We start from the raw sequence: 23,929 nt of genomic DNA, 5'->3' as shown, positions 1-23,929 counted from the left end.
TAGTTGTGTAGTGACAGAAGAATAAATGTCTTTACAGCCGTATCAAATGTTGTGGGAATGAGGAAGAACAAGAGAAGATTTTGACAAGAGAAGTGACTGGAAAAGAAATGGTGAAAAAAGTTAAACGGTGCTGAACTCATATTTTATTTATCTCCAGAAAGTTAATTCCATCTTCTTCTGCTTTTTTTTTTTTTTTTTTTCAAAATTCCTCCATCTGCTGTCAGTTGGTCAGTGTACATCTAAAAAACACAATGTTTTCAAAGGAATTATATTATCTTTTAATGAGAATGATTCCCTTCAGTCTTGAAATGATCTCTGTGTGCAGGGCTTCTCTTGATCCTCTTCAACAAACACAAGAATGGTGGTAATTATCTTTGCAGATGACACAGCTTCCTCCACCAAAACATCCCGTTTCAAGGCTGGAGCTCCAGTGTGTGTGTGTATGTGTGTGTGTGTGTGTGTGTGTGTGTGTGTGTGTGTGTGTGTCTTTGCGCTCCACCTGGTGAGTGTGTGCTCACCTCCACTTGTCCTGCACACCATTTAAAGTTGATTTGAAAATTAGGGGAAAACAAGGAGGCGGACGAAGAGACGGGAGCGCGGCGGCAGAGTGGGAGCAGATTGAGGCGTCGTGGAGGAGGATGAGGAGGAGGAGGAGGAGGAGGAGAGACTCCACTGACTCCTCACTGCGGTGGGAGAACCAGCAGGAGCGGAGCCAGCTTCCTGTCGGAGGCAAATGGACTGTAGAGGGCAGTGTTTATCTTCACTACAGCACTGCATCTTAATGCGTAGATTAACAAAACAACGACGACAACAACAACAACAACAACAACAACAACAACAACAACAACAACCAGATCTCATCCACACTCACTTTCTATTTCTGTGTATTAAATGAGAGAATGAACAGATTTTGCAATAATTAAAAGAAGATCAGATCAGATCAGATGCAGTCCCCATCAAGACACAATGAAGAAGAAAGTAAAACACAACAACAAGAACAACAAAACCAAAAACAAAGCAAGAAATCATTTAGAATTTTACGGAAATCCACTCAGGTCTTAGGAAACTTTTTGTTCATTAGCGACAGGGTCAAACGTGGAGAGTCCCTGTGTCAAATCTTTTTGTGCTATTTTTTTTGTGTGGACCTCTTTGTCAGTTGCCATGCTGAGACGACGCCAGCCGCAGTTCTGCAGGAGTTTGTCGCTCCCCCACAGTTGCGGGATGCTGCCTGTCCTCCCTGTGCGTCCTGTACTCTCACTTTCAGTCCCAATCTTCTCGCTGCATTACCCCACTTTATCACCCCACCGTGTGGCTTAAGCCTCATAATCACCTATTGATTCTTCATTGCCGTTACCGCAGCCAGGGGTTGTATGTGAGGCCTCATTTGAATGGGAGGCCGAGGCTGAGCGTCACGGAAACCGACGCGCGCTGCCTTTGATTCGAACAAGGTCAGACGAATCAATCGGCTTTGATCGGAGACTTGCAAAGAGAAAACAAGAATTGTCCACAGGCGCGGGCGGCTTTTCCGTCGACACGCGTGAATGCGCTTGAGCGCCGGGCCGCCTCAAGACCACACGTAAAAAAGAAGCAAAAGAAATCTCTGAACACCGTTCTTCTGACGCGCCAAGAAAATCTAAATCAACTGGAAAATAGATCAAATTCTCCCCAGAAATCAGACGAGAACTTCACACTTTCGAGTTAGAACTACGCTCACCCAAAGCTCTCCGAGTGCAGAAAGCAACTTGACGTAGAGTTGGAAACGAGAGAACAACAGCCGACAAGGACGAGTGGGACTCACGTGGTGGAGAAGTGGAGAAGAATTTCTAGCCATGGCGTTTTTTTTATCTTTAAATACGCGATGGAGGTGTTTTGAAAATTTTTATTTCTCTAAAAAGCATTTTCATTTTCCCAAGGTGGAGACGGGAAGAAAAAACCCAAAGAACAGGGCACGCTAAAATGCAGCCTCAAGGGGGCGCTCCTGGAGTCAGTGCATCGACGCTAGCAGCCGCCGTCATCGCTAACTTCGTAGCTGCGTTTCCATGACAGTTTTTCACAAAATTATTATTATATTATTATTATTATTTATAAAATTTCGACAAAGTACAATTGTGATTTGCAGGTGTTTCCATTCAATGGTGTGAAGTGCAGTGGCCAGAAGTCTCGTAAAATCTCGGCCCGTGAGATTTTACGAGAATTATACGTTCACTGTCAAGAATGGTTGCTATATTTTTCTCTTTGGTTACTTGTGAAAAATATTGCGTCTCGTCCTCTGTCCAATCATAACGCCCCATTTTCACTTGACGTGAACTGGTCACATGACCCCATACGTCACGTCCCGCTGACGTGTAAATGGCAAAAAAAAAAGTGTTTCCATGAGACTTTTGCAACATTCCTCTGGATGGATACGTGTGAAAATCCTCCTCAGCTGTTAGCTGTTTCCATCACCAGTTTCTTATGGCCATATTTAGGTTGCAGTAGCTGGGTCCTACACCCCACACTATCATCGGACCTACTGCAGCAGGTCTACAGTGCACCTCTCTGGCTGCTGGCACCCTCAGCCTGGAGCTGCATGGGCACTGGCAGAGGACAGAAGTGAAAGTGTCGACTCAAGCCATCGCTCAGGTTTGAGGCACAGCAGTGAGTTTGTGACAACAAGAAGAATTGCAAAGGAAACTGAGCTGTTTTCAGGATCAAGAGGACACTTTGGCCTTGTGCCAAATGAATCAATGGCATGCTGCTGGTCTGAGAGCAGACAGAGGCACCTCATCTGTTCTACCATCAGCCTTGCAACATTTTCCACAAAGAGACAATTAGAGGGCCGAGGAGCGTTAGAAAGAATGAAGTCCTTCAAACTTTCTCAATTGATGTGCCGCGTTTCGACCGCGTCGTCGCCTCCAGCGACTATAAAAACAAATCCTCTGTTCTCTCCTCTCATCTGAGCTCCCGTCTCAACGATCTGAGACCAGAGAAACCCTCGCTCGCTGCTGTTTTATCTCACACCCATGTTTGCTGTGAGAACTTCCCTCCACCGCCCCTACACCCCTCCTCGCGCCTCTGATTGGCCAAAGGCTGCGCTGTGCCGATATTATGCTTCCGTGCGCACACACAATCCAAAACAGCCTCGGGATTGAGGAATAATTATGGCAATTTGCCTCCAATTGTCATGCGGGAGCAGAGAGCAGGAGGCCTCTGCTGCATCACCTTGCTGTCAGTCTCCCATGCAGGCTCCCCACCATGGAGCTGGACAAACTTTGGGGCTGCTTTTCCTTTCATCGTCTCAGGTCAGCTGTGTGTGCTGTCATCACACACACACACACACACACACACACACACACACACACACACGCACACAAGTGATTACAAGCGGCTGCAATCACCAGAATCAGAAGGCTGGCAGAGATTCGCAGCCAGATGCAGGACTGCAGTCGATCCAGCAGCAAGTCGGAGATCCAGTTCAAAGTGTGCTGGGGTGATCTTCACAGCTGCACAGCCGGCAGCTGACAGCTGGAGGGGCGTTTGATAGAGGGGTTTGTCGGCCTCTGTGTGTGTGTGTGTGTATGTGTGTGTGTGTGTGTGTGTGTGTGTGTGTGCGTGTTTGTGTGTGCGTGTGTGAGTGTGATAAGCTGGGAGCGATTATCAGTGCTGTTGTGTCACACTTTATCACACGGTGGGAGAACAGCCGCAGTCACCTGGCCATGTTTCCCCCTGAGCGCCGTCAAACGCACGCTTGTGCATGCGCACTCGCACACACACACACACACACACACACACACACACACACAAAGACTTAATCTAATCTGTGTGTTTTCCCTTTGCCGCAATAATACAGCGGCCTAATTGGCTCTGACAACTTAGCCAACTCAATTCCAGCCAGTCTCTTTCACAATTCCTCTCTATGTCTCTAATTAGGTCCAATCAGCCGGAGTGATATTTATCGATTCACCTCTCCAACTCTCCTTCCCTCTGCCGCTCCCCCCTTTCCCTTCAGTCTCCCTCCGTTGCTGAGCAGAAAGCGGACCGTCGTCCTTTGGCTAATTTTAGTGTGAGTAAAATAATTATGATTGATGCAGGTGCCTTCCACCCCCTTCAAAGCTTTAAATAGATAAAACTCCAGCAGCGCCCGATGAGAACCATGCTAGCAGCTCATTAGCGCGTGAGGACCGGCAAGGAGAGCCGGGGGCCTATCGAGCTGTTATCAGTTGGTTGCTTCCAGCATCATATTAGATATCTTAATCATTCACTCTGACAGGGGCGTCCGGGACAAACGCTCTCATTTCACCAGCAAAGCGCTCTGCTCCATTTTCCCTCTCTTCTCCTCACTGGCTTTCCCCCCCTCCCCCCCGCCCCATGCTTGTTTTTTGAACTTCCCATGGCTTTCTGCAGGTGGCGCCCTCTCAAGGCACAGCCCCAAACCACCCTCACGCCTCATTCTAAGCGTGAGATTGGATGCTTCGGCCTCGTGAAGCAACTCACCTCTGACAGTGCATCTGGTGGCTTCCTTGGAGTCTGGGCATCTGTGAGGGCTGAGGTTGCCAGGTATGATGTAATAATGGGCGGGAGGGAGAAGCACAGAACCGACAGAGCAGCTCCTGCCTGTGCGCTCCAAGTGGACGTACACAGTCAGTTGCGATAGCCAATCAGATCTGGAGTCAGCCACACCGAGGCCAGCCAGACGGCCTTGGCGGACCTTCACACGCGCGCGTCCTGTGATTGGACAAGCACTCATGAGAGCCTGACAGACTAACTAAACCTGGGGATCTGTTAGCCACCACGATGAGTCCACCATGGCTGAGGCCGAAGGTCCAGTCCAGAAGATTTCATCGTTGAATCATCTGCAGTGTATGTTGTAATTAACGTGGCGGTTCAATGAGTGGCTTGTTTCGTTGTTGTCTCGCTGGTGTCGCATGAATCAGCGACAGTAAAGAGTTTATTGGACAACGTGTTAAAGCTCACATAGCGTGCTTTTAGCGGACTTGTTGAAACTTGGTGGACTAAAGTCTTCAAGTTGGTTTCTATTGATGAGTTTTGACCAAATGCGTGACCTTAGTGTCCTACTCTGAACTGAGAATGCGAGCTTAGTGATTTTTAATGCTCTAAAGTGTTGCTCCACTGGCCTATATTAGGGTGCCGTGATGTGTAAGGATAAGTCTGCATTGATTCTCGAGCAGTGCCGTCATATTGATGATATTATGAGGTGTACTAATTTAAGCACTGACGTCACTCAAGGCCTTGGCATAAAAGAAATGCGCAGCTCGTCACTGGTCTAATTAAGCCCTCGTGCTTGATTAATGTTTCACCTAAACATGTTCAGGTCCGTATTTCAGTTATTTTGATACAAAATGTCCAAAAATTAACTTTCCACATCAAAGAAATTCACTTAGGAAATGTGACACAGGTGGCTGCTGGTATTTCAACACGGGAGGCGAGGAAGATGAAAGGCAGCGTGGCAGAAAGAGAAGTGAAGCCTATGAAAATGTAAACGTGCACTGCGAACGTCCTGGATCGGGTCTCGTGTTCTTTAAATGGGATGAAATACGAATCATAAATAAATCAGTGGTAAAGTAGTGGCACAGAGTTTAGGATGGGAGTGCGTGGCGATGATCCACGAAGGCCTGGCGAGCAGAGAGGTCAGCAGTCAATAGAACAGCGGGCCGCCGTCACCGCTCTCTCAGTGGATCCACTCATCTCTTGCTAGCCCAGGTGAAACCATGTGACCCCTGCACGACCCTGACTGAAGGCGGAGACGCTGGAGCCTCCCTGGCCAGACTCTCTGCTGCGCCAGCCAGGTGTGTACAGGCTGCCTGCTTGTGTACCTGCTCGCTGACAGACTCTGCTTTGATCAGGCTGGGGGCTCCCGGGGGTAACGCACCGCTGCCACTCCCACCTTGTCATCTTCGCATGTGCGTGCTCCACGCACACACTGGCTCATTCATGGAGACGTTGCAGCGTCAGAGGGAGGTGATGTGAGGAAGACGGAAGCCGACGGGTGAAGGGCTTTGATGTGCTCAACATGCTCTGCGTTCACGCGTTCAGACAGCGGCCATCATCCCAACCCACCCAAACGTAAGACGAGATGCTCGGAAAGCGGATGGATGACGGCCGGCTGACCCTTCAAACCTGGCCTGCGCTGACAGGGGCGGGCTGGCGCTCTCATTTCCTCTCAGCTTCCAGCCAGGCGCCTGACATGCATCCTTTGACGGGCTGGGAAAGTCAGCATCCCCGCTATGGTGATTAGCAGTTTTCAGTTACAGCGCCAGTGCCGCGCTTGGGGGAGAATATAAAGTGCAGAAATTGGCTGGTCGCTTGCCCCGGCTCTGACCCCTCTCGAGTGAGCCAACAAGCAGATGGCATTCAAGTGGCGGGACCACAGGTGGATGGAGCGGAGGTCGAGGGCGGAGATGGTACAAAGAAGTGGCCGGCGTACCTCGCTTCTCCTTTCCAATCCTTTTTAGGACAGGAGGGCCTCGTTAAGTGATTTCATTTGGGCGATTAGAGCGTCCATTGAGTGAGCCAGCTGAACGCTGCCACCCCCGCAGCGCCACACACACCATTACAGAGGGTTACAGATGTCACTCCTCCCTCCACGGATCGCCTCCCGTCACCATCCTGAATATCAACTCCTGCTGCCTTCATCCACGCACTGCACACTGCACCAAATGCTTGATGTTTGATTTATTCAGATCCAGATCTGACAATCCAGGTCCCATTTAAAATTGTTTATGTGTCCAGGTATAAAAAAATGCCTCACTGGGAGATGCAACAATTGTTGGGAAATTGTCTCTCCCTTTGTATGTTTTCTTGGTGGCATAATGCTGGAAAGTGCTCTCATCGGCAACAAGCCTCGTGCTGCACGGAGCAAAAAAGAACTCATCTATCAGCATTGTGGGGCTGCTGACTAACGCATGAAATAAAATACAGCAACAGCTTCCACATGGGATGTAGGTCACGCTACATATAGACAAGGCAGATCACTTCGGTCTGAAATGGGACGTGGGCGAGAGAGGGAGGAGAGCCAGATGGGAGAAAGCCAGCGTGCTTCCAGGGAAAAATAATAGGCGTCAACCGATTCAAGAAAACAACAAGTCGCTGTTCATCTCGCTCATCATAGGAACCCATTTCCCAAACCCTGCAATCAGAAATGGACGGTGTACAGTTGCATTCATTGAGACACGTTCTCCAAGCTTGTGACGGAGTGGCCGCTGGTACACCAGTCTGATGGTGGGCACCCCCCGATGAGCTGCAGGAGACATCTACCATCTACCACTGTGGAATCTGGCTGTCGCTTATGGAAAGCATTGTCTGCTTGGAGCTCCAGGACACTGGTCAAGTCAACAATTGGTCCATTTAAGGATGTGTTCACTCACTCCTGTGGAAGAATGATAGAAAATGTAAATCGTACAGTGATTTTTATAAAGAGACAGGGCCCAGAGACCTGCTTGATAGAGTAGGGATCACTGTGGTTGTCAAAAAATGTCTTTTGGTTTCATTGGTGTGACTTGTCTTGCCGTGTCCGTGGACAATTTCAGAAATAAGGATTACCAGGCTCCTTTCCTGCCCTGTCTGAACAGTTAAAGCTCCATTTACATTCTCCATTACAAGTCAAGCCCCATCCTTCCAGGGTGTTGGACTCCACCTAGGCTTCCCCTCCGTCTCCTGCGCTGTTCTTGGTGTTCTTGGGCAGGATTTGGGTTTGCAGCGTGGGCGTCTGGGTGTCTGCTGTTTGCAGATGATGCAGCTTGGTTGGCCTCCTCAGGCAGTGACTTAGGGCATACACTGGAAAGGCGGACAGCTGAGTGTGACGCACTGGACTGTTGTGGTGTATTGATAAAAAATATTCCCTGAGAGGAGGAACATTTGCTCGCCTTGAAAAACACCCACTGTTATGTCGAAAATCGACAAACTTGTCATGAGGCTGCTATACACTGAGGGCGGGAAAAAAAAAAAAAATGCATACCCCACCAAGCACAACATCACCTTCATTCTGTCTGAATGAAGGTGATGCCCCCAAAAGAAGATCCATAGAGTTCTGCTTGCACTGCGTGTCAGCTACATATTCCCTCTATGCATTCTATGTATTGCATTATGAGCTATTTTTTTGCCTCTGCAAAATATATTTCTTTTTGGGCACAATGAAGAGTTGACTTGAATTGGCTTACTTGAGTTAAATGTTATGAGTTCTCACTGTATGCCAACAGGAGGCCTCTGGCTATTGGAGAACACATTTCATGTTGACGTGCATTTAAAATTGTTTTTTTTTTTTTTTGAATAAGCAAATTTGACAATACTTCCAAATTGCTACTGAGCAATGCCTTAACATGAAATAATATAGAAATAAAATTGAAGGAAGCAAAATGATTAAAACACAATAGAAAAGAAGTGACTTATTTAAACAGTGCATGCTGACACACGCAAGCTTGCAGCGGGAATACTTTCAATATCTGCCCTTTTAATATGTTGTTGCATACGCAGTGTTTAGATGCGAGAATAGCCACAGAGTGCGGTGGCCCAGTTACAGCTGCTTGTTCTGATACCTGGGTTGCATCCATCTGCCACTGTGTTCCTCATCACGCAGGTGAAGAGGCAGAGGGAAAGAGGGATGAAAGGAGACTTTACGCTGGGCCGCAATTTTGTGTTTTGAGGTTATTATGTCTTTCAAATTGAAAAATATATATTTCACAAATATGTCTGCGTCTACGTGTTTCAGCTTTCCATAAATATTCAGATTCAGATTCGTTTTATGACAGATTTGCAAGCGTTAAGAATGCGTTTCACTGCCTCTGCTGAATGCATCAATAAGTCTGACTATCATTCTACTGCTATTACTACCACTACCACCACCTCTACCACCACTACTGCTACTACCAATAATAGTAGTAATGATAATAGGGGAAAAATGGTCTACATCCAAAAAATGTAACTGCCAGTAACCAGTCTGGGACCCTCTTGCATAACAAAAATACATTCTTAATATAGAATAATAAAAATGGGTCCCAGAAAGGGCTCATTATCAAGGATATTAATATCTGCAGCCATAACCTCTGATGAGTAAGAGAGTCATTTGTGTAAATCCCCCAGCCCTGCCTCAGTGTGTGTGTGCTTCTGCCTTCCCAATACAATTGATACAGCAGTGATGTGTGATGTAGCTCAGCCTCTCCCAATGGGCTGAAAGCTATCGGCCCATGTGACCCGTGCTAGTGGGGAGCAGAGAGGCTCAATCTACCTTTACTGACAGCAACCCTCCAGGTGGTCTGGGTTTCCTAAAGACAAGCAGCTCATCCATCCGCAAACAACAAGAGTCCCATCACTTTGAGCTTCATGCTTATGGCATCACGATGGTGGAGACTAAAACCCATGCATGTCAGGAAGAGGTGTGGCTCTGAGGTTTGTCCATAACGTGAAGGCAAATGTTGATGTTTTAAGATGCTGGCATGATGTTCGCTGTGAAACGCTGACTTGTCCGTCACTGACCATTAGCTGTTGTTCTGCCGTGGATCTGAAACTGATCTCAGTCTCCTTTGGAAGCAGAGGAGAAGTTTTCACACTTGATGCAAATGACTGAAGGTGTAAAATAATAAAAGGTAGTTTCCTCTTACCTCATCCTGGCTGCAAGTTGCATCTGGGGGTCGGAGGTCAAGTTACTGAAGTGGAAATCAATAGCAGATTCCCTGGTGGCCTTTAGTGGGGCTAGAAAGGGAAGGTACGTTTCAAACAAATAAATTGCAGCGTTGTCAAGGTGCCCTCCTTCACTTCACTTCACAGCTGTGGATTGATCTTGCCAGATTAACCAAGAGGAGGAGGCGGAGAACAGGAGAACCAGGGGGAGCCTCACTCTCACTTGCTCACTTTAATGTAATTGCCGCTTGTTCACCCTGCTGAAATGCATTTGGTGCCAGCAAGGCTGCGACTGGGACTCTGCCCAGACGGCATGCGGGCGGCTACTCAAAGATAACCCACTTCATACACCGCCTATAGGCCTTTAACCGCCCAGTCTTTGAAAACTATTTCTCAAGTTCAATTAGTGGTGACGACCTCTGTGCTGAAAACTGAGATGCATCTCAGCCTTTATCAACATGGGACACTTTAGGAGAGCCGTGGTGCTCATTGGTGACCGCCTGCTAACATTGACATTGTGCAGTAGCGACGCAGTATCCGATCACATTTCAGTGTGTACAATGTGTGCATTGAACTCACCACCATCAATATATATATATATGTATATATATATATATATATATATATATATATAATGTATATATATATATGTATATATATTTTTTTTTAATGATTCTTCTTTTGATTCACCTCTTGAAATGTTCATAATGGGAACTGACATCAACTCAGGAAGGTGAATACACACAGACAGAGCTGAGCTCTGAGCCGGGTTTATCCTTGCAGAAATCCCTGATTAGCTTTGGCAGTCATCCCACCCTGCACAACCTTCTGCAGCCTCAGTGTACAATCGGGTGCCACTTTCTGTCTGCCAAGGTGTGCTGTTATCTCCCCGGGATGCATGCATAGATCAGTTTAATACCAGGCCGCCGACCCGGGAGACCTCTCTGTGGAGAGACGTCTCCTCTGCCGCTTGGCCTTGGACAGATAAATATCAGGGCGAACAAAGAGGCTGCCTCTCATATCCGCTCCATCTCCAGTGGAGGCGGAAGGCTTCCGTCACTGCAAACCCTTGTTTTGCTTTTTCCCTTTTTCATTCTGCAATCCATAATGCGGGCTGCAAAGAGGAGGTCTTGTGTGGACGGATATGATTATGGTCATTGGTCGCCCTGAACATTGGCTCTTGCCAGGGTGAATGACACACGCTCTCTGCTGGCAACATAGAGCAGCAGAGTACAGAGCCGCATGCCCAGCGTAGATATACTTCACTTCAAAACTGCACGTCAAGGTCAACCAGATGCTGATTAGGGGAGAGACGACACACTTTTTTAATGAAGTGCGTCACAAAAGGCCGCAGGTGCATCTTGAAATGTTTTATAACTGCGTGCGTGACGCAAGCATGAGCGCTGAACTGCTGAACTTTGTTCCAACAAATTGGATTGGAAACTGACAATGACAAAAGGGAGTCTTTTCATTTTCATTCCGTAATACGGACTGACAACATATTACAAGCAGGTTAGGAAGGCTTAGAAAACCAACTTGCTTTTGTTGCACTGTGATAATACACTTTTTATTCACGCATTTAAGGGCAGGAATATAAAAATGAATAAGTCAGGCCAAATATTTTTCATTCTGGACCTCTAAGTAAGTTTGAAGGAGACATGTTGGTCGGTGCCTGAAGCCGAGTATTTTGCAAACTGCGGATCCACTAGGATTTTTTAAAATTTTTTATGGCTTACATAAATCCAGCAAGCAGCAGTTGCGCAGAGGACACGACCTGTTGATGTTGATGTCAGGGGTCAGAGGTCAACATGGACAGGCCAGAGAGAGGCAACAGTAACTCCAAGGTCTGCAGATACCATCTCTCAACGCACGGCCGCCTCAGCCTTGCAGCAGTGCATCTGAATGCATGGAAACCTCTGACCCGCTCAAGCGTAGCGCTCGGCAAAGAAGTGTCACACACAAGCTGCACCTCAGCAGGTGCCCGCTGACCGTCCTTCTCCTCTTCCTCCTCCTCCTCTTCCTCTTCCCTCTCCTCCTCCTCCTCCTCCTCCTCCTCCTCCTCCTCCGGCGTCTCTTCACGCTGCCAGAAACTTGTCCAATCGCAGCCCCTCGGCAAAGTGACTCCCTGGTCTTTGCCTGCAGGAGCTGTAGGTTTTCTGTGACGCACCAGCACGTGTGCTGGATGAACTCTGCGTCAACTCCATGCGTGCGCTCTTGTGCGTCTGCCTCGGTGCTGCTTTCGTGGGCGTCTACCTGCCTGCGCCTCATCCGCGGCCCCTCGCTCTGAGGAGACTTTGAATTCGGCTAATTATCATCGGCTGTGTCATGGAAACATGCAGAGGAAGGTGTGCTGCCCCTGGAGGCCCTCTCAGAGTGAGCATCCGTGCGTGTGTGTGTGTGTGTGTGTGTGTGTGTGTGTGCAGCTTTATGATAATGCGCGTGCCACCGAGTATCTTTTATGAATTGCCACAGCTGTGTTCGACAGCTGCTTGAGGGGCCGCATTCAGCGAGGGCGCCTCCCCTTTCGTCGCCGCTCAAAACAGACCCCCTCTTCCTGTACACAAAGAATTATTGGCGTGGCCTATCGCAAACACTCAGGGCCTCGCATAATTACAGAGTTCGGCGCTTACATTGAAGAATATATGCAAATTCATTCCCATCAGCCTCCAGAGGAGTTTGAGGAGATGACGGCAACCGGCGTGCGGATGCATTCGAGCTTTTTTTCTTCTTTTTTTCTTTTTTTTGTGTGTGTGTGTTTTCCTGTTGATATTGGCTGACGTTATGAGGAACATTTCATCTCTAGCCGCGGGACATCGTTCTGGCACAAACCGGGGAGACTGCGGTGGAGAGAAATACTTCTTCCCCCTGCTGCAGTTGTGTGACATTAGCTGTGGGCCATCGTGGCTGCTGCCTCTCAACAACAAGCACCGCCCCCCCCCCGAACCCCCCGACCCACCAACCCCCTCCCCAACCCCCGCCACCCTCCCCTCCCCGCTGTGATGTGTGTGCCGCAGACTCAGCAGATTGCTCGGCCGTCCTGCGGCCCAGTGAAAAGTGTTGCTGTTTCCACCTTTAACAGCACACTGGAGCACATGTGAAGAAAGTGAGTGATGGACGCTCTCACCCTGGAGTTCTGAAATGCTGGTGATCTCAACGCTACAGTGGCCCAGCTGGCAGTTACATCGTGCAGTTGCACGCTGTTGGCTGCGGTGACTGATGAAACAGCCCCTTTTTCACCTATTGAGCATCTGCAATCCAAAAAATCAGGTTTGCTGAGCTGCTGTTGAAGGGCTGCACAACTTCTGCTACTACACTATATACCCCACTGGTGTATGAGTGTGTGAGTGAATGGGTGATAGAACATCACTCCACTGCAGACGCCGCACTGATCCGCCTGTCGATCTCGCGCTCCACCTTTCCTTCACTGGCGAACACTGGACCTCCTCCACCTGAGGCACGGTCTCTCCACCAATCCCAAGAGGCTGAGCCACCTTTTGAAGAAGGCATCGTGTCTGCATATATAGTTCTATGGATGACATCACCACCCTGACTACCAAAGTCCCATCCACCAGGAGACTGCTGGGACAACTGGAGGAGAACTTCAGTCGGGCCCACAGACTGGGAAAGATGTCTGCGTGGTGACAGGAGTGCAGGCTGAGTGGGGTGTCTTCATCGGAGGTGAGCCAGTCCCCACTGTATCTCAACAGCCTATTGAAGCCTTGGAAGGCGTTACGACACTAACAACCAACTAACGACCAGCTGCCTGGGAAGTTAGTAAGTTGCTGTTTCCAGTTTGCTCTCCTTCCGTCGTCACTGTTAAGGCGATGTTTTCAGAATGAGAAAAATTCCAAAACCCTGAACTTGGACCTTTGTAACGCTGCATAAAAGCCTGAGGGTTGTGAACTTGATGACAGTATCTCTGCCACCAGGTTGTCACGATGTTGTTCCTCCTAACACACACTGTATTACCTGACACAAACAAACAACTGAGCCAGTGGTGCCACCTTGCGATACAGTTTGCATATTCTTTTCTAAAAGCACGTGTAGGTGAAATTATAGAGATATCTTTATCAGAGGAGTTGCTATTGCCCTGCTGGCTGGGAGGTGAGCTCCCCCTGCTGTTTCCCTCCACCCACACCCCGTTCCAATGCCCTAACAACTTCCTCCATGGCACCAGTGAATGCTGCAAGGGAGAAGTGCACCGTGCCATGATACCAATTTCTAGGTGCTGTCACGCTGAGCTAAATTACATGGTTGTGAAGCATAGCTGTATGTCTTTGAAATAGACTTTGGCTTCACTCAAAGCATTTTTGTGTCACTGGATTTCATGTACAGAACGAAGATGAGAAACGAGACTCTGCTGAGCACAAGTCAACGATATTAATTCATCTCTGTCCTTCAGCCTGGCGGCTGGATCGCTGGGTTGGAGTCTGGCACTCCCGTCTTGAAAAGATCCACAGTAGATTGTAGATATATATATCTTTATATGTATTACATACATATATACAGTATATTCATGTATATGTAGCGCAGTAATTGAATTAGCGTTCACGATGAAGTGTTGAGGTGAGTTCCTGCTTGTAGTTTCTAGTTCACGTGGCTGCCAAACGCATGATAAACTGTAAGTGAATTTGTTTGTTTGTAAAGTTAATTGTGCCCTGGCGCTAATTGAAAGTAAAGTCATCTGAACCTGAATCTATTTGCATTGACAACCGTTCATCAGTCTCAGTCTACCGCTGGGCTCAGTGTTAAATTCACAAAGACTCAAGAAGCAAAACTTTCAGTTTGAGCACACGGATCGCATACACGATACATGCAGCACCCGACTCACTTTTATTTGTGGCACTTTTGTTCCATCAGACTGTCTGCGAGTGAAAGGTAGAAGGGGAATTGGGGAAAACTTAGACAGAAACTAAGCTGAATGTCCAAGTTGGCTGTGGAGTTTCTCTTTTTTTCCCCCGTCTCCTCTGTCTCACGCTGTCTATCGCTTGAGTGGCAATGTTCTCAATTTGGTCCACTTTACTTATGTTTCACACAGACATACACACAGACGCCACTCCTACCCGCGTCGACAGGCCGGGGATGCGCACGCACGCACGCACGCACTCACACACACATACATACATACAGATGAGGCCAAGTCTCCTTTCCCTGCCCACTCTCAAAGCCCTTGGCGCTGCTTGTTTACCCTTCAATGTGACAGCTGCATCCACGTGTGTGTGTGTGTGTGTGCGTGTGTGTGTGTGTGTGTGCATGTGTCGATCTGAGGAAGGAGATATTGCGTGTCAAGTGCTCTCCAGGGCTAAACTATCATTTCTGAGTGTTATCACACCATCCTACTTCCCAGGGGCTGTCTGTCTTTCTTCTTTCCCTTTATGACTCTCTCTCTCTCTCTCTCTCTCCTAACACACACACACACACACACACACACACACACACACACACACTCAACCAGGAGGCGGTCTAGACAATGTAAGCTCATCGAGGCGTGCAGTCACACAGCGGGCTGAGGAGACTGGAGCGAGTTGACCAGTTGGAGCACTGGAAACTCAGTCATGCAACGAACCCTGTTCAGACTCACAGCGCTGCCGGGACCTTTGTGACCTGCAGCGGCCACGCAGAGGACAAGTTCAACTGCCAGACACTGACATGAGTAGAGCAGTAATGTATGGCCATGACTGCCGACAGGTCGGTGGGATGAAGGTGAGCTCCTCCCCCTGCGCTCCTCAGCTGAGTGCAGGCAGAGCTCAGGTCCATCTTGAAGGGGCAGCTTTCATCCAGTTGCAACGTTAACTAGAAGTGCAAAATATGTCCTTGTTCTGGTGTGTTTGGACTCTTGTATTGTGGATCATCAGCTGGACAAAAGTTTGTATTGTTACTGGTCAATTTTAACAGGGAAGTGTGTCCTTTCTGCCCATTAATGAGTATGTGCAAATAAAGAGCAGGCTGAATTTGCTATCTCAGCACTCAGAGCAGACGACCTTTAGCCTCTTGAGCCAAAGCGATGACTTCACTCCTCAGCGATGGGCCGCATCTCAGCTTGCCCACAATGCAAAGTCAGACAGTGTTGAGGTGGATGGAAAGCTAACAGGGAAACAGGGAGAAGATCTCTGCTGCCGCTCACACGGTCCTGGGTGAAGAAATAAATGACAACAACAAAAAAAAGAGCATGACTTTATCCTCTACAAATAGGGCTAGCAGTCATTTCATTAGCCGTGGCAGCAGCATAATTAAATGCCTGGTGACAGCCATTTAACAGTGCTGACCCAGGGTCCTGGTGGCTTAAGTGGCAGAGCAGAGGTGGGCCGGTGGGCGGCCGCGCTTCACGCCAGGCTCTAACAGGTAGAGGCTTGATGCTAATTGGTCCGGCGTTGAAACGGCCAAATAAGGTTGCACTAATTGGTGGTCAGGGACACATTTCAAGGACATTGCAACCTGCGGCATCTGCGGCACTTCTGAGCAACTGCAAGCAAACTCTCTCTCTCTCTCTCTCTCTCTCTCTCTCTCTCTCTCTCTCTCTCTCCCTCTCTCTTTCCCTCACACACACACACACACACACACACACACATGCGGCCAAGCAGTGTGCAAACAGTGGCATATGTGCTTCTCAGTAGGCTGCATGATGTCAGTTCTTCTCTGCAAACAGCTCCTCCATCTTGCTAAATGGAGGCCGCACCAACTGTGACATTATTCACAAAATAAAAGCGATATTTCTAAAATTTCGACAGAGTACAAACACTTTTTCTGAAATGATAAAACCCCTTATAGCCTATAGCCCCTCGTCTTTTCATCCATCTTTAAACGAGAGCTTTTCCTCTGGTTCTTATTTCCAAGTGTGCGCTACGACGACCAGCATTCTTTCCATCCAACAACGACTGCAGCTGAAATGGTTGGGCCTATGTATACGTGTATATATAATTCATCAATGTCTAATTTTGAAACAACCTGAAAGGTGCTTCTGCCGTCTAAAACTTTAAGTGAGAAACTGCTGACGAGAAACAAAGAAGCAGCTGGTGACTTTACAACAACACACAGCAGGGGGGCATCACACAACCCAGAGCCATTTGCTGCATGTCACATGTCTACAAAAAATAGATAATAAGATGAACACACACACACACACACACACACACACACACACAGGAGTACATTTGGCCAGATGGATCAGCACTTCCTTCGTCATTCCACTCAACTCAGCGCTGACATATTGAAGACAGGAAAGTTGAAATGTGGAGAGACTCTGATATTGTAGCATGGTGGAAGAACACATGCCACTCAAGATGACATGCTGATGAGATGATGCACATCAGAGACAGGTTCAACTCTGTGTTTGTGTTCCGCAGGTTGAAGGTGATGGGATGGTGCAGCGCTTGGCAGCGAGAGTGTCGGGGTCATTTCCAACTCTGGGGCCTCTTTGCTCGGAGTTTGTTCTCCGTGTGTCTGCGTGAGTTCCTCCTCAGGTTCTCCAGCTTCCCTCCACAGTCCAGAGACACGTCAATGTGAGCGGCAACTCCAAATCGTTCATAAGTGAGTGCTAAAGCCCATTTTGTCCTCGACGTCGTTCTTCTCGAATATGCGTACACGCCATGTAAATTTCAAAGTGCTGTAAATATTTAAGACCGGACAGGGAGACTGGAAGACAATAAGTGCACCGTATGGATGCACGTTTCCCTTCCAAACTCAGCAGGGCAGATTCATTCAAACCAACACAATATACAAAATGCTATTATATCAACATTGGCCAGCAAGAATATACTCCGGTTGCCCTGCGTTGCACTGCTATAACCACACGCACGGCTGTCCCACCACACTGGTGCGTGTTTTCCTCTTGAACTCACGTGACTACTCACTGACTGAGTGTCGGCGTCTCAACTTACTCACTCTGTATGGGGGAATATATTTCATTCATGAACACTCGGCTCTTTTTCTCTGCTGGTTGAAAGCATGCCCCAGTCACGGAACGTGACGACACACACATACACACACACACACACACACACACACACACACACACACGAACGCATGCATTTTTAATAGCTGAACGGGTGAAAGGCTGAGGAAGTAGAAGAGACAGTTCTGGTAGGGGAGAGCCTGTGTAGTCAAACGTGACCGCCCATCTGCCATAGAACACTTTCTGTTTTTCTGTGTATATGTTTAATTGGTAATGAACACTGTGTCAGCTCAGAGGCAGCCTGACGTTTAAGAGTAGACAGCCACAAACACACACGCACACACAACCAGCCATGTCAAGTCTGGTGCAGATTACAAGTCAATGCACAAACTGCAACATAAAATACAACTTTTTTTATTTATTTATTTATTTTTTATTTTAAACCTCGCTGCAAATCACAAGATGAGAATGCAGACACAGAGAGATTAGATTAGATAAGAAATGTATGGTGCACTGACGTACTGGATCATAAAACAAGGCAGCATAATAAATAACAGTCATTAAAATACACTAAAATACACAACAATAAATAGAAAACATCCATCCTAGTATTCCATTCATAAGGTGCAAGAGGTGCCAGAGTGATAAAAAACTGTTCATGAATCTCGTGGTGCGTGTTCTGATGGACCGGTAACGCTTTCCACAGGGTTCAACACAGTTCAAATAGATGCTTGGCAGGATGAAACCAGTCTTTGACAATGTTGTGTGCTTCACGCAAGCATCTGGACTTCTAGATGGTGTCCAAGGCAGGTAGCTGTTGATTAATGATGTTTTTTGGGTTAGGGTTAGGTTAATTTTATGGTCCTTTGCGGCGTCTTTCTGTCTGCAGCACAACTGCTACCATACCAGGACAGGATGCCATAGGTGAGCATGCTTTCAATGGAGCAGCGGTAGAAGGAGTACAGGTGATGTTGAGGGAGATTGATTTTCCTGAGTGTGCGGAGAAAGCATAGCCGCTACCGTGCGTTCTGAACTGCTGCTGTGCTGTTTATTGTCCATGATGAGTCCTCTGATACGTGAAGATGCACCCAGCTTCAAATTCCTGGGAATGCAAGGTCCACACAGAAAGGAACTGAACCCGCAACCTTCTTGCTGCGAGGTTGACAGTGCTAAGCACTGCACCACTGTGTCGCCTGTGAGATCTCATCTCCGCTGAATGTGTCCAACCTTATTGCACTTTACATTTGGGAATCTGCACTCAGCTGGTGTATGTGAACCTCTTCCAAACTGCTAGCAAAGCTCATTTTGCCTTTTTCCTTTCTGTTTGGTTACAGTTTGCAAAGTTTGTTCACATTTGCAGACGGTTTTACTTCGGCCTGTCGCTCCACAGCATCTCTCGCAGCTGTTTCTATTGAAACTGCAACATCAAATCTCCTTTAAAGTCCAGCTTTTCCTCTGTCAACAATTTCTTCTGATTCCCTCCGTTCAGTAGTCTGCACACCAGACACTCTCTCAAAGCATCATTTAGTCCCTGTCCAAAATCACAACGTTCATACAGTCTCATTAACTCTGCGACATATGCTAACTTAATGTTGGTTGTGCTTATAAAATCTAAAACGTTCTGCAATCACAAGAGGTTTTGGGTGCCCAGTGGTTTCTCACGATCTCTACCAAAGCCTGATGCTCCAACTCAGCCGGTTCTCCTGGGGAAGTTAAATTCCTCAGTAAGCCAGGCATGGCTCATCACCAGGCCAATAGCATTCCTACAGTGAAGCGTGGCGGTGGCAGCATCACGCTGTGGGGATGTTTATCAGCAGCAGGCACTGGGAGACGAGTCAGAGTGGAGGTAAAGATGAGTGCAGCAGTGTACAGAGACATTCTGGTTTTTGAAAACCTGCTTCAGAGCGCTCTTGACCTCCGACAGTTCCTCTTTCAGCGGGACAACGACCCCAAGCACACAGCCAAGATATCAAAGGAGTGGCTTCAGGACAATTGTGAATGTCCTTGAGTGGCCCAGCCAGAGCCCAGACTGATTGAACATCTCTGGAGAGGTCTAAAAAAATGGCTGAGAGGCGCTGCAAAGAGGAATGGCTGAGACTGACCAAAGACAGAGGTAATGTGTTTGTCGAAAACATAGAGCGGGGTCAAAGTTAACTCCAAGATTTCTGACGTGGTGTAGAGATTAGGCACTAGGGGCCCTAGAAGAGCTGCTGCACTCCTGGTGGACGTGGAGGGGACAAATAAAATCACTTCCATTTTGCTTCATTTAGCTGGAGGCAGTTTAGTGCCATCCACAGTTTGACGTTGTTGTCACTGGGTTCCAGAGGCAGGTAAAGCTGGGTATCATCAGCGTAACAGTGGTAGGAGATGTTGAATTGGTGAAAGATGGGACCTAAAGGGAGCATGCACAGGGTGAACACGATGGGCCCTAGGATGGAGCCCTGAGGTTCTCCACAGGTGACGAGGGCAGAGGAGGAGAAGGAGGCAAACCACTGGAGGGCAGTGAATATGAGTGGTTTCTCAATTTTATTTTCATTTTTAATAAGTTTGCAAGTCTCAATTTTTTTTTGACATTGTTATTATTGGGTGTTGTTTGCAGAATTTCAATTAAAAAAAAGTAATTTAATCCATTTTGGAATAAGGCTGTAAAAAAATGTTGAGAAAGCGAAGCAAAAAAAATAATAATCAAAAATTCAGAATTTTGATGACTTCCAATTTCCTTGGCGTATTCTGTGCCTAATGTTGCATTTGTGATGTTGTCTTGCTCTCCCCTCGCCTGGTTTGTTGTCTGGACCATCTGGAAGAAGACTCGCTATTTCTCTTATTTTCCAAAGTTTATGCAGTTTTTCCACTCTGTGATTTGATTTGTCCTCTTCCTTCTCAACCGTTTTTGTTTTTAATTTATATCTGGACACTCGGCTTCATAAAATTAAACTTTGTGTTGCTTTTCATTTGTTTACCTTAGTGTGCGGGACGCTGCAGATTTTGCTCCAACCTGCCAGTTTGAGCTTTGAAAGCTGAGCGTTGAACTGTGCTTGGCAGTGCTGTTGGTGAGGGCCAGGAATCCTGCTGATGTTGGTCATTTTTATTTTAAGAATGATTAGTCTCTGTATTTGCATACGGGTAGCGCCTGATCTCCCTGGCATTTGCTCATTCATCCATATGCAATATATCTGCAAAGGAATAATTTCCCTTTTCTCGCTTCAGGCTGCTGGCAAAAAACGAACACACCTCACGAATTGTGTGGTGCCTGTGTTTAATGTATGAATGATATGCAGAAAACCCTTTTTGTTTTTTTTATACAGTTGATTTGAATTCCAAATGAAGTTGAGAAAATGAAAGGAAGAGGTCAGGAAGGTCTGTGCTTTTAAAAACAAGACGCTTTAATGTGTTTCTCATTGATTCCCTGGGGTTCATTAGGAATGATACAGCTAAAAATAACTCACCATCAAACGGATCATATGGTCATCAACAGACCAGTTGTGATGTGAAGTGGGCTAACAGTACATATAATATAGATTTTAGGTTTTCTAATCATGGATACTTTGGTGGATATTTTGGATATATAATATAATAAACCAAAAAAACAAAGCAATAAAGGCCTGACAGGATACCAGCAGTTCACTCCAGCTCACCGCAGGACAACGCTTTACTCAATAAGAAGGCTGTTTTTATTTTTGTTTTCCCTGAAATCAGTCAACGCTCCAAAGTTTATTGATGCAATTGCGTAACCGCCACACTTGGGCTGCGGCGTGTGAGTGTGTGTGTGTGTGTGTGTGTCTGACGGCTCCACTCGGTGTGATCCCCTCATTTTCTCAGAATCAGCAGGGGTGCAGTCGCACGCTGCGAACACAAACCATTATCAACGAGATCCCTGGTTGAACTGGAACGCTGCGCACTCTGCCGCGCTAAACGAGCTCAACTCGAGCACACACAGACACACACACACACACACACACACACACACACACACACACACACAGACACACACAGACACACACACACACACACACACACACACACAGACACACACAGACACACACACACACAGACACGCTGCTGCGGAGACACGCTGATAGAAATCCAAACATGCACCCGACACCTTGCACACGTGCACGCCAGCCGGCACACATGACATCTTCACTCTGCACAACACAACTGCGTGTGCGTTTGTTGTGTTCGGCAGTCACGTTGCCACATTTTCACTTTGTGTGTGTGTGTGTGTTTTTTTTTTTTTTTTTTTTTTTGAAAGAGAGCATCAAAGCATGTCATCTTCAGCCAAAGTTTAGCCTCATTTTCTGAATCCTTCCGCTGCCTTCAGCGCCTCCTGTCTGCACGCAATCAAACCTCAAAGACAAAATACTGTCACTTCTTTCCAAAATCTGCATCTTAAAGGTCCAAAAAAAAATAAAAAAAAATAAAAAAAAAATAAATAAAAAAAAAGATGCAAACAACACGGTAACAAATTGCAAAGTTTTCATTTGCCCTCCTAATTTTTATGGGTACCTGTGTTACATGGGATGACTCCACCCCACCAAGTCAGCCTGTTTTTTTTTTTTGCTACTTTGATCGTAAATATGCAGCGTGAATCTGATGTCAAAATTTGACCCAGAAAACTTCAAATCAACATATCTCTGTAGTCATCAGTGCTGTGTGTTTTTGCCCAGATCTGGTGTGGTTCCAATTTGCATTCAGCACCTCCTGCGTTGAACACTCACTCCATCCTGTTCTCACCCTTCCTGTTTCCCCCCCAACTGGAAGGAGTTGGTTTAGTCAGGGCGACATGCCTTCGGCGCTGCTTGAAAATTAGGCTTCCCATTAAGTCTTGGAAAGTTGAATCTGGGGGCAGATTGTGTGTGTGTGTGTGTGTGTGTGTGTGTGTGTGTGTGTGTGTGTGTGTGTCTGTCTGTGTCTGCCGGTGGACTTTGTGTTTTGGAGGATCTCGGCAGAGAGAAGGAGTTTATTGCCTCTGAGCCTTGTTTAACATATCGCCTACAGTCGTGATGTGCTTATGCAAAATGAAATGTATTTTGAGTTAGAGCCGTGTAATATAGGCTGTTTTGTTTATGCGCAGCCACAGAGTGTAAATTCACCGCATGGGGAGACACGAGGTCCTGGACTCCTGAGAGGGTTTCTTCATAACGCTCGATCAACATTTAGAAAGGAACTCCGAGGTAGCGTGGCTCTTTATCTCCGCTGCGAAGGCTCCGGATTTCACATTTAACATTTCACCTCCAGGCCACTCAAAGTGATAAACGCCGTTATCACTTCGTCCACCTCCGGCCATTTGAGTCTCTGCCGAGTCAAACTTGAACTGCAAGCCCTGGCAGCGGTGGAGGGCACATTGTGAACTGACGGAAAGAGCAGCGAGTCTCTGAATCCGACTGTCAGCTTGTCATTGCTTGTTTATTGCCATGGTCTGGATAGTGGCTGAGCACACACACACACACACACACACACACACACACACACACACACACATATAAACATGTATATGTATATATATATATATATGTATATATATATATATACATATATATATATATATATAAATTCTGAATTGACTTCCTCTTACATTCTGGTTCAATCAGTAGCCTCATTGACTTTCAAGCTGTTCATTTTCCATGAATTATAAGTTTCCGTCTTCTGACGACTACACACCACTTAACAAATGTGGGGTTGTAAATGGCAGCACGTTAACTGAGCTACTTAGGTGTTGCTCGTCGTGGGCTCTGTACCACTACAGACTAGAGGTCCTCGCACACCAGGCAACAGGCGAAGCTGATGATTGCTGGATTAAAAAAAACCCAACAAGAATAGAAGTCTTTGGCGACAGCCAATATTGTTGTTGTTCATGGAGGAGATGGCTGAGTTCAGCGCCAACCATCCAGGTGCTGAGATTTTACCCAGGGAGATTTGTCCAGTGCTTTAGAATGTCTGTGGAACAATTTGGAGGAGCTGCTCCATCCACTGGCTCCACGTTTGCAGAGAGCGAGAGAGAGAACAAATTACAGAGAGCCGATTGGTCCGGAACAGCGGCTAGCTCCATGTCTGAGGTAAGGTATTAATATAACGCTAATAGGCTATATTCTATTTTAGTAATGAATGGGACCAAGTCGCGTTGTCTAGTAATTAGTAATTAGGTCCAGCCATTCGCCTTTTCGCCTCCGCAAAATTTGCTTTTTCGCTCAGTGGAAATCCGCTGTTGGTGTGGACGGCTGCATTGACTTCAAGAGGTTTTTTCTGTTTTTCTTTTGTTTTTTTCAAAAAAGCTAATTGTTCACCTCGCAATTTTTCTCCCAGTGTGTAAGGATCTTTAGTGTGACAAACAGCTTACTCCTTGCTATCAATATATCCCCTTCTTTCTGCGTCCCTTTAGATTTACTGGCCACTCGGTCGACTCGCAAACTTTTAAAAATCCTTCCT

General features: G+C 47.0%; 1 protein-coding gene across 1 annotated transcript in view; it reads right to left on the bottom strand.

Annotated features, from left to right (window-relative positions):
• Positions 1-8,045: 8,045 nt before the first annotated feature.
• Positions 8,046-23,929, bottom strand: part of epha8 (eph receptor A8) — a 106,896-nt gene continuing 91,012 nt past the window's right edge. The window contains exon 21 of the transcript XR_012925350.1: positions 8,046-8,057. The gene's annotated coding sequence lies outside the window, so the exon portion shown is untranslated. The remainder of the gene's footprint in view (positions 8,058-23,929) is intronic.

This window comes from Nelusetta ayraudi, unplaced genomic scaffold, assembly GCF_046127955.1.
Source record: "Nelusetta ayraudi isolate G7.1 ecotype Tasmania unplaced genomic scaffold, CSIRO-AGI_Nayr_v1 ptg000146l, whole genome shotgun sequence".
NCBI lineage: Eukaryota > Metazoa > Chordata > Actinopteri > Tetraodontiformes > Monacanthidae > Nelusetta > Nelusetta ayraudi.
Note: the sequence above shows the minus strand (reverse complement) of the source record. Positions and strands in the feature narration are given on the sequence as shown.